Here is a 14,479-nt window from a genome sequence, read left to right as displayed (position 1 = left end):
ACTGAATCTGCTGGCACCTCGATCTTGGATTTGGAGCATCAGGAGCTGTGAGAAGTACATTTCTGCTGTTAAGCTATCTAGCTTATGCTATTATATGCTATATAAAAATAACCTTTTATTAAGAATAAAAGGTTATGTTAGTTTCTCTAAATAGCTCTTACATTGATGCAGGGTTTACTGTGCTATTGTGAATGTATATCTGTTTTCTCAACTGGTTTCTCCTCTGCATAAGAAGGCTGCTCAGAAGTACCATTTATGAGACAGTCACAGTGGCTCAAATCTGTAATTCCAACATTTTGGGAGGCCAGGGCAGCAGGATTGCTTGAGGCTGAGAGTTCAAGACCAGCCTGGGCAACATAGCAAGACTCCATCTCTATAAAATAATTTTTTTAATTGGTCAGGTATGTTAGCACATGTCTGTAGTCCCAACTACTTGGGAAGCTAAGACAGGAGGATTGCTTGAACCCAGGAGCTTGAGGCTACAGTGAGTTATGATCACACCACTGCACTCTAGCCTGGGTGACAGAGTGAGATCCCGACTCAAAAAAAAAAAAAAATACCATTTATGGTCTGTCAAGCTTCACTTGAGGGTGAATTGACAGGAACCAGCTGTTCATGCTGGAACTGAGAAGGCTTTATTCTGGGGGGCCAAGGCAAAAGAGCCAGAGTGTGTGGCTCTGCAGGACCTAGGCAGCTATTGCTCTGCAAGCAGATAAGAAAGAGAGGAAAAGGGTTTGACTGCCCTAGCTGGTGCCTGGACAGACCTTCAGTTAACCCTAGCATTGCCTGTCCCTTCTCACTTCCACCCTCTATGGTCAACTCATCCCTAAGTCTCTCTGGGGCGCCAAAGTGTAGGTCAGCCCCACCTCCTCCCCAGTCCTTTGCAGGCATCATATTCTGTTCTGAGGCTTCCTCCACTCTGTTTTATCCACCAGCACACCTCCTTTGCCTTTCCAGCTTGGGGAAATGTTTACGTCTCCTATCCACTGTCTGATCCACCTTATATTATCTCTGCTGTGATGGGTGTATAGTCCCCCTTTAATGAGATCTCTGAAGGGAGACACAAACACAAGTCCTCAACCCATTATTGGGAATGAAATACCCTTTATGCTTCATTTGTTGTATTTCCTCCCAGATGTTTTTAGAGCCATAAGTTTATGTTTCACAGCATACTAATTTCACAGGAGATTAATAATAAGTTTTCAGAAAAGAAAAGGGAAAAAGTACAGACAAACAACTTTGGAAAATTTCTCCCTTTTAGAAATTCACGCCGGGCGCGGTGGCTCAAGCCTGTAATCCCAGCACTTTGGGAGGCCGAGACGGGCGGATCATGAGGTCAGGAGATCGAGACCATCCTGGCTAATACGGTGAAACCCCGTCTCTACTAAAAAATACAAAAAACTAGCCGGGCGACGAGGTGGGCGCCTGTAGTCCCAGCTACTCGGGAGGCTGAGACAGGAGAATGGCGTGAACCCGGGAGGCGGAGCTTGCAGTGAGCTGAGATCCGGCCACTGCACTCCAGCCTGGGCGGCAGAGCAAGACTCCGTCTCAAAAAAAAAAAAAAAGAAAGAAATTCACAGTACACATTAGCATAATAATGCATCAGTCAATATTCAGAAATGCAAGCAGCAGAAACTGCCTCCAACTGATTTGAGCAGAACAAAATTTTCCTTAAATAACACTAGATTCTAGTATTCTAAAAATAACTTAAATAATTCTAGATTCAAGAAGACTAGAGAACTAGGGTTTAGAAGGTGGACAAGAACAAAGGAAAATTACACAAAGAGAAATGCCAAAATCACACCACTGAAACAGCCTGATGAGGACCTTGGCATAGTCACTCTGAACACTGAATGGCATGGGCACTGAGAAATGTGGCTGGCCCCTGCCAGGAAGTGTTCCCCACCACCCCTGCTTCTGGGGGTAACCAGTACAGCTCCAGCTCCCAGACAGGTGCATCTATCTGACTGGTGAAGCCACCAGGAAAGAGAAAAGGTAAGGAACTGGGATCATCCACTTTGGCCATAGGAGATGGACACTGCCTGATGAGACGAGGAAGTCCACACATGGAGGATGAGGGTCCAGGAGTTGGGTGGCCAAAAAAAAATATATATATCCAATAAGGCACTGAGAAGACTTGACAAAATGAAATGGTTTTATATGGTTTTGCTTAGATTTTCCTAGCCTTGTTTTACCAGATCCCTTTTTCTGGAACGATTATTCACAAACATCTCACAGGTAGTGGTGTTCTACAGAAAGCAATACAAGAAATGCTGTCATATAAGTTTAGAGAAATAGTTATCATTTTTACACAAAATTGGATTGTACTGTACATACAATTTTGCATCATTTAATGTGTAACAGTATATAACTTACCTGTATATAAGTTAACAGAGCATAATTAATATTCTTTTCTCTTTTTTTCATTTTTTTAAGAGACCGGGTCTTGCTCTGTTGCCCAGGCTAGAGTGCCACAGCTATTCGCAGGAGTGATCCCAATACTGATCAGCACAGGAGTTTTGACCTGCTGCATTTCCCACCTGGGCCAGTTCACCCGTCCTTAGGCAACCTGGCTGTCCCCTGCTCCCAGGAGGTCACCATAGTGATGTCAAACTTAGCATGGACAGCCAATTAATTGGCATAGTGCACTGCAGCCCAGGACTCATGGGCTCAAGAGATCCTCCTGCTTCAGCCTTCTGAGTAGCTGGAACTATAGGCACGCACCACCATACCCAGCTAATTTTTTATTTTTTGTACAGACAGGGTCTCCCTATGTTGGCCAGGCTGGTCTTGAACTCCTGGCCTCAAGCAATCTTCCCACCTCGGCCTCCCAAAGTGCTGGGATTACAGGTGTGAGCCACCGCATCCAGCCTGTTTTTTCTTTTTCATACTTCCTCACCCTTTGCTTTCTGCTTTCACTGTATGCGTCCTATTTTGTTTTATCAGGTGCTCTCCGGTTATTTGGAAAACATATTTTGCTCTCCATTTTCTCTGCATATATTTTAAAGATTTTCAAAAACATTTTTACAAATATTATTCTGATCTTGAAAATTAAGAATAAATGTATATCCTTTTATTCTCCTCATGCAAAATGAGGAAATTAATACACTTTTACTCTTTCTCAATCTATTTGCTACTTACTGGTGTCCAGCAATATGACTTGTGACTTAAACTCTGCTTGTTGCTCTTTTTTTTTTTTTTCCTTTTTTGAGTGGGAGTCTCGCTCCGTCGCCCAGGCTGAAATGCATGGTACAATCTCGGCTCACTGCAACCTCCACTTCCCAGGTTCAAGCGATTCTCCTGCCTCTGCCTCCCGAGTAGCTGGAATTACAGGTGCCCACCGCCACACCCTGCTGATTTTTGTATTTTAGTAGAGACACGGTTTCACCATGTTGGCCAGACTGGTCTTGAACTCCTGACCTCAGGTGATCCGACCACCTCTGCCTCCCAAAGTTCTGGGATTACAGGTGTGAGCCACAGGACCCAGCCTGATTGTTGCTAATTAATTGTTGTGTTTTCATTTTATTTTTTCTTGAAATAATTATTTTTTAAGGTTATAGTAAATTTTATTATTATATTTCAATGATTTAGATCTAACAGTATGTTTAACCAGTTTCATTGGTTTGCCATCAAGAATTCTAAGTCACCATTCCAGAATTCTTAAAAATTTTATTCATCTTTTGGTCAGGGATAATACTTCTTCAAGTAATTTACTTCAAGAAGAGAATATGAGGCTGGGCGTGGTGGCTCACGCCTGTAATCCCAGCACTTTGGGAGGCCGTGGCAGGTGGATCACGAGGTCAGGAGATCCAGACCATCCTGGCTAACATGGTGAAACCCCGTTTCTACTAAAAATACAAAAATTAGCCGGGCGTGGTGGTGGGCACCTGTAGTCCCAGCTACTCGGGAGGCTGAGGCAGGAGAATGGTGTGAACCTAGGAGGCAGAGCTTGCAGTGAGTCGAGATCACGCCACTGCAATGGAGCCTGGGTGACAGAGCGAGACTCTGTTTCAAACCAAAAGAGAGAGAGAGAGAGAGAGAATATGATTCTTTACTTCAAGAAGAGAATATTAGGGACCTATGTATATCTAGAGGTATTTTTCTGGTGTCCTAACAGATGGCTAGCTGCTTAATTAGATTTATGCAATTCTGAGGCACAACCTTTTCTTTCCTCAAAAACTGAAGATTTTGCTCACTTGTAACTTCTAAGAAATATGAGATTCACTTGAATTGCTCTTTTATAGGCAATCTTTTTATTTTCCTTGTGATTCACTACTTTTGCCTGAGAGTGTCTAGGCATATCTGTGTTTTCATACATTTTTGCCTGGGTTGCAGCAAGCCCTTTCGGTCTACACAAAATCTATGAGGTAGGTGCTACAGCTCTAGAGAAAGTTGGAATTTGTTGTGGCTGTTTATCTGTTGTCCATGCCTGTTGTGACTGACTTCCAGCAATGTTGAGGGACACTGTTAAGAGCTACTCTTTTTGTCAAAATGAGGGTACCATGCACCACTCCTGGTCTTCGCTTCTCTCTTACATCTACTTTCTGCCTGATGATCCTTTATTCTCTTGTTAGATACAGAAAGATTGGGAAGAGCAGGGAAGAGCTCAGGGCTCTGGCTTCCTTATAGTGATAGGCAGATAGGAAGGCAAACACTAAAATTAAATTAAAATATAAAATAAAATAAGCCCTACAAGGAGTTGTCTCTTTGGTAGTAACCCTGTGTAGCCAGGAACCTCCTTCTTGCCCACATTTGGGGAGGGGATGGAAGACTACCCCTTCCATGCACCACTGCCTTCCTCAGTTTCCAGGCCCCACCACCCGTGTGGGCCTTTGGTGGGTGGAATGGGAGGCTCAGTGAAGTGTCCAGGCCCTGTGTTCCTCCTGCTGGCACTGATCAGAGCTAGGAGGGGCCATCTCAGGGCTACAGCTGTTCTGCAAGCTCAGTGCTCTCAGCTCCTGCCCCCACCAGTTGTCCCATAGGGACTGGCTGGGGCCATGGTAGGAAGCTTAGGGAAGTCTTATATATGCTTCCAAATCTTTTTTTTTTTTTTTTTTTTTTTTTTTTTTTTTTTTAATTTTTTTTTTTTGAGACGGAGTCTCGCTCTGCCGCCCAGGCTGGAGTGCAGTGGCCGGATCTCAGCTCACTGCAAGCTCCGCCTCCCGGGTTCACGCCATTCTCCTGCCTCAGCCTCCCGAGTAGCTGGGACTACAGGCGCCCGCCAGGTCGCCCGGCTAGTTTTTTGTATTTTTAGTAGAGACGGGGTTTCACCATGTTAGCCAGGATGGTCTTGATCTCCTGACCTCGTGATCCGCCCGTCTCGGCCTCCCAAAGTGCTGGGATTACAGGCTTGAGCCACCGCGCCCGGCCGCTTCCAAATCTTTATCATCTTGCATCTCTACCCTGGCTTTTTAAAATGCAAGCACCAGGACGGGCGCAGTCGCTCACACCTGTAATCTCAGCACTTTGGGAGGCCGAGGCAAGCGGATCATGAGGTCAGGAGTTCGAGACCAGCCTGGCCAACATGGTGAAACTCCATCTCTACTAAAAATACAAAAAGTAGCTGGGTGTGATGGCACGTGCCTGTAATCCCAGCTACTCGGGAGGCTGAGGCAGAAGAATCGCTTGAACCCGGGAGGCAGAGGTTGCAGTGAGCCGGGATCACACCACTGTACTCCAGCCTGGGCGAGAAAGTGAGACTCCATTGCAAAAATTTTAAAAATAAATAAATAAATAAATAAATAAATAAATAAATAAATAAATAAAATTCAAACACCAAAAATGTGACACCTGTTTTTTCTGGTTCTTCACTAACTGCGTTCTCTAAAGCTGCCAGTGACGCTGGTCCAGCTGCCTGGATGCAGAGTGGGCTCCAGAAACCACTCAGTGAAGCCCGGTTGGGAGAGAAAACACAAAGGAATCCCCACATCCTGTCTCTGGACCCTCACAGGAGCAGACCCTGTAGGACAGCAGTTCTCAAGATGTGGTCCCCAGAACGGCAGCAACAACAGCACCTGGGATCTTACCAGAAATACAGAGTCTCAGGCCACCACAGACCTGCTTGTGTTAGGACCTCTGGGATAGGGACCCAGAGATCTGTGTTCTAACAAGCCCTCTGGTGATCCCAGTGCCCACTCAAGTGTGGAAATTACTGCTCAGTTACCAGGTGTCCTCCCACACTTCCACAGGCTGCAGAGAAACTAGTCTAAGAGAGAACAGAGTGCAGAGCACTGACCCAGGGTATTTGTATTTCCTTGTGTTTGCTGCTTGTCGGGCTGGGTAGTGTAGACATTTTGCCTTACTCCTTACCTTCAGGAGCCATTTCATAAGAATGTGATGGTGTCATGGTCTGTGGGCCAGGTACCTTTTAAATTGGAAGCTCTCTTTTGAGACTCAAGGCAGCTTTACAGGATAGATAATTGTATCCCATTGCTGTGGCTTGAATATTTGGCCCCTCTAAAGCTCATGTTGAAATGTAAACCTCAGTGTGGCAGTACTGGGAGATAAGGCCTGTACGAGGTGATTGGGTCGTAAGGTCCCTGGCCCCACAAATTCACTAATCCATTCATGGATAAATGGATTAACGGATTAGTGGGTGATCATGGGAGTGGGATTGGTAGCTTTATAAGAGGAGGAAGAGAGACCTTAGCCAGCATACTCAGCCCCAACACCACCTGATGCTCTGTGCTGCCTCAGGACTCTGCGGGGAGTCCCCACCAGCAAGAAGGCCCTCACCAGATGCAGCCCCTTGACCTTGCACTTCTCAGTCTCCAGAACTATAAGAAATAAATTCCTTTTCTTTATAAATTATCCAGTTTCAGATATTCTGAAGCAACAGAAAACAGACTAAACCACTAGTTTTTCAGCTGGTGAAACTAAGTCTCAAAGAAGTTAGCTGCTCTTTCTAAGTCAAAGTCTAACTCCCTGCTGCTTTCTGCAGTGCCACACTGCCTCACAGTGGCACTGCATCACATCCTGGCACCAGATCACCTGGGTTTCCATCTCAGCCCTGGCACCAGCCCTGAGGCGTGGGCACAGCTCTTCACTTCCCTGAGCCTCTGTTTCCTTACCTGCAAAATAGGGGCAAACCCAACCTGCCCAACCCACCTACCTCCCAGAGTCATTTACAAGGCCAAGTGGGAAAGATGACCTTAATACAGTATTAATCTTTCCATTTCCCCAGTTGTGTGTGTTGGCGGAAAGCAGTGGTACAAGCGTGGGCAAAGGACAGTGACTCAAACAGTGAGGCAGGGGAGAGTCACCAAGGGTACATGTTGCTATGACATAGTGTCAATGTGGGGGCTCCTGAAGGGATGTCTTAGGATATTTTGAGGGGAAAAACTCCTCTACTAAGAGTCACTTCAGAGAAAAAGAGAAACTGACCAGGTGCGGTGGCTCACACTTGTAATCCCAGCACTTTGGGAGGCCGAGGTGGGTGGATCTCCTGAGGTCAGGACTTCAAGACCAGCCTGGCCAACAGGATGAAACCCCATCTCTACTAAAAATACAAAAATTAGCCAGGCCTGGTGGTGCAGGCCTGTAATCCCAGCTACTCAGGAGGCTGAGACAGGAGAATCACTTGAACCTGGGAGGCGGAGGTTGCAGTAAGCTGAGATCGCACTACTCCTTCACGGGCAACACAGTGAGACTCCATCAAAAAAAACAAAAAAGAAAGAATAAGACAGAAGAAAGAGAAAAGAAAAGAAAGAAAGGAAGAAATAGAAAGAAAGAAATAATAAAATAAGAAATAAAGAAAGAAAGACAGAAAGAAAGAAAGAAGGAAGAAGAAGGAAGGAATGGAAGGAAGGAAGGAGAAGGAAGGAGAAGGAAGGAAGGAGGAAGGAAGGAAGAGAAGGAAAAGGAAGGAAGGAAGAGGAGAAGGGAGGGGAGGGAGGGGGGAGAGGGCGAAGTGAAGAAGAAGGAAGGAAGGAAGGAAGGAAGAGGAAGAAGGAGAAGGGGGCAGGAGGGAGGGAGGGAGGAGAGGAAGGAAGGAAGGAAGGCAGAACGGAAGGAAGAAGGGGAAGTCTTTTTTCTTTCTTCCTTCCAGATGGAGGGAGGGAAGGAAGGAAGGAAGGAAAGAAGAAAAGAAAAGAGAAGCTGGGTGCATTGATGCACACCTGTAGTCCCAGCTTCTCAGGAGACTGAGCTGGGAGGATCACCCGAGCCCAGGAGTTCAAGACTGCAGTGTGCTATGATCTCACATATGGATAGGCACTGTACTTCAGCCTAGGCAATACAGCAAGACCCTCTCTCTAAAAAAGGAAAATAAAAGAAAAGAAAAGAGCTCACAGCACTGGATGACACAGGGGTAAATGCCAAGACTCAAATAATGTCACTTGGTTTCTAGATGCCATTGATGCTCCATCTCTCTTTCTTGGGAGATCTTGTACTCTCCATGCTAGGAGAGCTTCTTTGTGAGACAGACAGCTTTGGTCATTCACTGGTAGCAATTCAAAGGAGAGAGGACATTCTTTCCCTCACATCCTTCCCCCAGGAAGGGGCCCTGATTGGCCCAACTTAGGTCACATGCCCACCTCTTCAATAATTATTGTGGCCAGAGTGACATCATCACAGAAGCTGGATTTGAGGCTTGGAGAAAAGAGCCCTCTGATGCCTCATTTGTGTAAAGTTGGTACTTGTTGCAAAAGACCCAGAGAATGCCATTTCCTCAGAACATTCCGGAGGATGTCAGCCTGGGGGATCTTTGCTGAACAGGCACCCCAGTTTCCCCTCATGTTCTCAACTTTGTCTTACTGAAACTCCAGCACAGCTACCTGATATGGTGTATTAGTCCGTTTTCACACTGCTGACAAAGACATGCCCAAGAATGGCAAGAAAAAGAGGTTTAATTGGACTTACAGTTGCACATGGCTGGGAAGGCCTCAGAATCTTGGCAGGAGGACTAAGGTACTTCCTACATGGCGGCAGCAAGAGAAAAATGAGGAAGAAACAAAAGTGGAAACCCCTAATAAACCTATCAGATCTTGTGAGACTTGTTCACTATCATGAGAATAGCACAGGAAAGACCGGTACCCATGATTCAATTACCTCCCTCTGGGTCCCTCCCACAATACATGGGAATTCTGGGAGATACAATTCAAGCTGAGATTTGGATGGGGGCACAGCCAAACCATATCACATGGTCTCTAAACTGTCTTTAGGAAACCACATCACCCGGACCCAACTTCTGGCTTCCAAATTCAATTTTTTCTCAACTACAAAACCCTTCTTGCTACATCACCCCTGTATGCACAGCTACATGAAACCTGGGTCCGCACGGACAATCAGTCACCACCTCTCAGTTGCTTGCTCTGCCATAGGACTACAAGGGGCTGAGCAGGGTAGGCATGGTCAGGGTGCCAGGCATCAGGGGACAGGGTTCTCGGATGAACCAGGCCTGTGCCGTGACAGGTAGGAGTGAGGCAGCATGATTGGGAGCACCACCAGAACCACTAAAAATGGGGAGAGAAAGTTCTGCTAGGAATGAGGTTATCAGAAACGGGAAGAGACAGTAGTCAGACCTGTGTTGGTGAAAATGAATGCAGGAATGACACCAAAGACCAGCTAGCTTCCACGGCCCTTTGCAGGACGCTCTGAACTTACTGAGCCCTTTCACACCCACCACCTGGTCCTAGTTGACCCCACAGCTGTGTGCAGCTGACTATCTTCACCAGCTCTTTGAACAAGAGTTTTCATTTCCAAGACCAGGATCAGGGAGGCTGCGACATTTTTTGTCAGAGAATCCAAAGAGCACATGAGTCAGCTGCCTGGGTCAAGGCCCAGATCCCTGTGGCGGGTCAGCCAGAGAGCAGCAGCTGGCCCTGAAGAGGGGAAGGGGGAAGAAAGAAACCCAGAAGGCTCAGAGGGCACAGGACCCTACCCACCAGGGCCACTCTGCAGAGGCCAGGCCCAAGGCTGAGTTGGGCCTCCCACACAGTCACGGGATGAGAAGGCTGTCAGTGAGGCACAGGGTGAGGACACACTCAGTGGGGATGGCTTTCTCCCACAACAGCCGCTCCACCCAGGGGCCAGAAACTGGCTTCACCTCTGCACTGAATCCTTCCTCCTATGTCTCCCTCCTCCTACCCATCCTCCTCCTAGTGTTTCTAGCAGAGCCAAGGAGCCTGTGCCCCACCTACTCCCTTCCTGCTGGCAAAGACCCCCCACACACACCCAAGGAATAGGAATAACAAAAATGACACTACCATTTTTGTAGTGTAAGACACTCTTGGACTTACAGTTGCACATGGCTGGGAAGGCCTCAGAATCTTGGCAGGAGGACTAAGGTACTTCCTACATGGTGGGGGCAAGACAAAAATGAGGAAGAAACGAAAGTGGAAACTACCACAGAGTGAAGCGTGTCCTGCAGACATTATCTCTTTAATCCTAACTGTAATAGTCCCGATTTTAGAGATGAGGCAAATGTGAGAGAACAAGTGACTTTCCCAAGAACACATAGCCAAGAAAAAAGAAAGCCAAGATTCAAGCAGATGTCTGCCTGGGGGTTTGGAGCCAGCTCCCCTGCTGCCCCCTGCCATCCCTCCCTTCCACTCCCACAGCCCCATTTCCCACCCAGAAGCCCTCCTGGAAGCAGACCTCACCCCCAGGCCCCATTATTCTAAGTCCAGTTGTTCACAATTCATTCTACAAATGCTTATGTAACGGAATGCTAAAATAGAACTTTGTCACCGGCTCCTTTTTTATGGTGGTCTCAAAGCTGAGGACAAAGGGCGTTGAGTTTCTATATATTCTTAAGAGAGGCTTTTGACCACCTATGGAGAAATTTCTAGGTAGGAGGTGAACCAAAAACACAGTTCAGTGACTTATCTACCCCTCACCTCAAGGAAAGGAAAGGCTGGGGACTGCTCAGAGAGGGGGAGGGGGAGGGCACCACGTGCTGCCCACCCCCACCTCCATGGAGGAGGGCAAGCTGCCTCCTTCCCCCTTCAACCAAGTGAGAAGAGCTGTAAGAGAACCCCTCAGAGGGCGTGGGCTGTGTCCTGTAGAATTGGAGGATACCAGAAATGCTTCCGGACTCACACCTATAAAAGTCCAAAGGCAAGAGGCTGCCTGCCCCAAAGCAGATGAGGAGGGCGTCTGTAAGAGGCATGAGGCTGAAGGAGTGAGGCTGAAGCCGACTGATGTTGGAGCAATGCTGGGGTCCTGTGACCAGATAGGGATCCCCACAAAGGGAGCCTGCCTATAGGACAGGTCCACCCCTCTAGGAGTCTGTGTGGAGACTTCTCCTGGAAGCCAGGGGCAGGGGCCGGGAGGCCGACTGAAGAAGGCAGCACCTACATCAGGAGATCATGAGTTGGGGAGGCTGCCCCAGGGGTCAGCATTCAAGTATCCACCACCCAAGGAGGCCACGAAAGCCAGATTGTAAACATGCCAGTGAGAAGACCTTTGTGACCACTGCCTCTTCTCCTGCTTCCCCCACTTAGAAGAGCCAGAGGACACACGGTGTGGGGAAGGGGAGCTGAAAGGACAGAGGGGAGACAGTGAAGAAGCTACTCAATTGCCCTTCCCCGCTGCAGGGCAAGCGCCAGTCCAGACAAGAGAGGGCCTTTGAGAACAAGAGATTGAACTTCAGGCCGGACTTTTCACAGCCTGATAATTGAGGCCTGGCCTGGTGTGGTGGCTCAGGCCTGTAATCCCAGCACTTTGGGAAGCAGAGGCGGGCGGATCATGAGGTCAGGAGATCAAGACCATCTTGGCTAACACACTGAAACCCCGTCTCTACTAAAAATACAAAAAAAAAAAAAATGAGCCAGGCATGGTGGCACGCACCTATACTCCCAGCTACTCAGGAGGCTAAGGCAGGAGAATCGCTTCAACCCAGGAGGCAGAGGTTGCAGTGAGCCAAGATCACGCCACTGCACTCCAGCCTGGGTGACAGAGTGAGACTCCGTCTCAAAAAAAACAAAAGAAAAGAAAATTGAGGCCTAAGATTGACTAGAAAAGCTATGGGACCTGCCGAGATTGCATCCAGGAATAAAAAAAAAGTAAGAATGTGCGTTCATTGGAGCGCATTTGAAGAGAATTGAGTTTTGTTTCCAATTGCACGCCACCATGTCCTGAGCACTCAACAAGTTGGTAGTGATTAGCAAGCACATGCTGTGCTCCAGGCATGGAGCTGGGTGTGAGGGACACAGCAGTGAACCAGCACCCTGGCTTCCTCAGCAGGACTGAGCCCTCACTGCCTTCCTGCGATCATTACTGGCGGACACCCTCTGCCTAGCACCTGCAGTCTGAAACCTGTCTGTTGGGCCTGATCTCAAATATTCAATTCGCCTCTTTGCCTCAGAGCTGAACTCATCTTCCAAGATTTGTGTGGGTCAGAATACAACGTAAAAATACCTTTCACAGGAACTGTCCTCTGCCCTTATTCCACAACCCTCCACAATGTGGAAATGTGTTCATCCAGCTAGCAAAGATTTACTGAGTACCCACCATGTGGCAGGTCCTGTGCTAAATGAAGATGAGGATGACATGGTCCCTCACTCCGAATAGCCTTCGGTCTGGATAACAGGAGGTGGGAAGTAAAAGAAAGGGGAAATGGAGGGGGCCAGGCTTGTACACTGATCCTTTCACTAGGGTGTACTAAGGACAACTGTAGAGGAGTATATTGGGTACAATAGGAGAGAAGCACAGGGACCTGAGTTGTCACCAAGAAGATCCCATTTGAGCTAGGTATGGAAGCCTGGGGGTGGAGGAGGATACAAAGAGACAGAAGAAATTGCATGAACAGATCATGGAGGTGCAAAAGGGCATGGCACGATCAGGAGACCAGGGCAAGTGTCTGGCATGTGTGCCATGCTCCCTCTTTCTGCCAGCAGGGGGTGTCCTTAGCAAAACTGGAGGGAGGCTGCTGCATTTGGCACCATAGAAATGGAGCTAGTGGATGTTTTAGCCTCACTTTGGTGCTTGGCAAACACCACTCACCACAATAATCAGTATTACTACACAAAGGAAGCACATCCCCTTATTAATACAACTTCAACATCCTCTTTGTAAAATATTAATACTGGTTTTACTATGCTATGGTGCATTTTGTTTGTTTCCAGTTTAAACTTTCAAACAGATCATAATCTGTTATTCCTCTGCCTGAGCCATCAGGCCAAATAACACCTCTCACTCACATGTTGTCATAACCCCAGCCTTCTCTACACATAACTGGAGCAAAGGTTTCTTTTGTCTCTAAAAATATCTCTGTCCAAGGCACAGATCCAGGCTTAGGGAAGGGGGCAAATTGCTGAAAACATGAACAGAAGAAAAGGCTGAGGCAAAATTGAGAAGGGCCTTGGGTGCAAGCCTAAGGAGTCAGAACTTGTTCTGTGGGCATTATAGGAAGCCAATATAGGATTTTAAGCTACAGACCAGTTTTGTTAGCCAAAAAGGCAAATGTTTTCTTTTTGTTGTTGTTGTGTGGTTGATTGGTGTTTTTTTTTTTTTTTTTTTTTTTTTTTTGAGACGGAGTCTCGCTCTGCCGCCCAGGCTGGAGTGCAGTGGCCGGATCTCAGCTCACTGCAAGCTCCGCCTCCCGGGTTCACGCCATTCTCCTGCCTCAGCCTCCCGAGTAGCTGGGACTACAGGCGCCGCCACCTCGCCCGGCTAGTTTTTTGTCTTTTTAGTAGAGACGGGGTTTCACCGTGTTAGCCAGGATGGTCTCGATCTCCTGACCTCGTGATCCGCCCGTCTCGGCCTCCCAAAGTGCTGGGATTACAGGCTTGAGCCACCGCGCCCGGCCGATTGGTGTTTTTTGAGAGTGAGTCTCACTCTGTCTCCGAGGCTGGAGTGCAGTGGCATGATCTTGGCTCACTGCAACCTCCATCTCCCAGGTTCAAGCAATTCTCCTGCCTCAGCCTCCCAAGTAGCTGGGATTACAGGCATACATCACCACGCCCGGCTAATTTTTGTATTTTTAGTAAAGACAGGATTTTGCCACGTTGCCCAGGCTGGTCTCGAACTCTTAACCTCAAGTGATCCGCCCTCTTCGGCCTCCCAAAGTGCTGGCATTACGGGTGTGAACCACCACACCCAGCCCAAAAAGGCAAATGTAACAGCAATACGGGCCGGGCGCAGTGGCTCAAGCCTGTAATCCCAGCACTTTGGGAGGCCGAGACGGGCGGATCACGAACGAGGTCAGGAGATCAAGACCATCCTGGCTAACACGGCGAAACCCTGTCTCTACTAAAAACTATAAAAAACTAGCCGGGCGAGGTGGCGGGCGCCTGTAGTCCCAGCTACTCGGGAGGCTGAGGCAGGAGAATGGCGTGAGCCTGGGAGGCGGAGCTTGCAGTGAGCTGAGATCCGGCCACTGCACTCCAGCCTGGGTGACAGAGCGAGACTCCGCCTCAAAAAAAAAAAAAAAAAAAAAAAAAAAAAAAAAACAGCAATATGGAAGACAAACTGAGACTGAGAAGTCCAGCTCAGCCTTTTCCTTACAGGGCAGGGCTGCCCATCACTGGGGCAATGT

The 14,479-nt window shown here is 47.8% G+C and overlaps 1 protein-coding gene across 1 annotated transcript in view; it reads right to left on the bottom strand.

Moving 5' to 3' along the window:
* The window catches only part of LOC115899214 (protein S100-A7), a 44,860-nt gene extending 35,952 nt beyond the window's left edge, over positions 1-8,908 (bottom strand). Inside the window, exon 1 of the mRNA XM_030936697.1 lies at positions 8,860-8,908. The gene's annotated coding sequence lies outside the window, so the exon portion shown is untranslated. The remainder of the gene's footprint in view (positions 1-8,859) is intronic.
* Positions 8,909-14,479: the final 5,571 nt, after the last annotated feature.

The sequence above is a fragment of the Rhinopithecus roxellana genome, chromosome 8 (assembly GCF_007565055.1).
Source record: "Rhinopithecus roxellana isolate Shanxi Qingling chromosome 8, ASM756505v1, whole genome shotgun sequence".
NCBI classification, from domain to species: domain Eukaryota; kingdom Metazoa; phylum Chordata; class Mammalia; order Primates; family Cercopithecidae; genus Rhinopithecus; species Rhinopithecus roxellana.
This window is presented reverse-complemented; position numbering and strand designations above follow the sequence as displayed.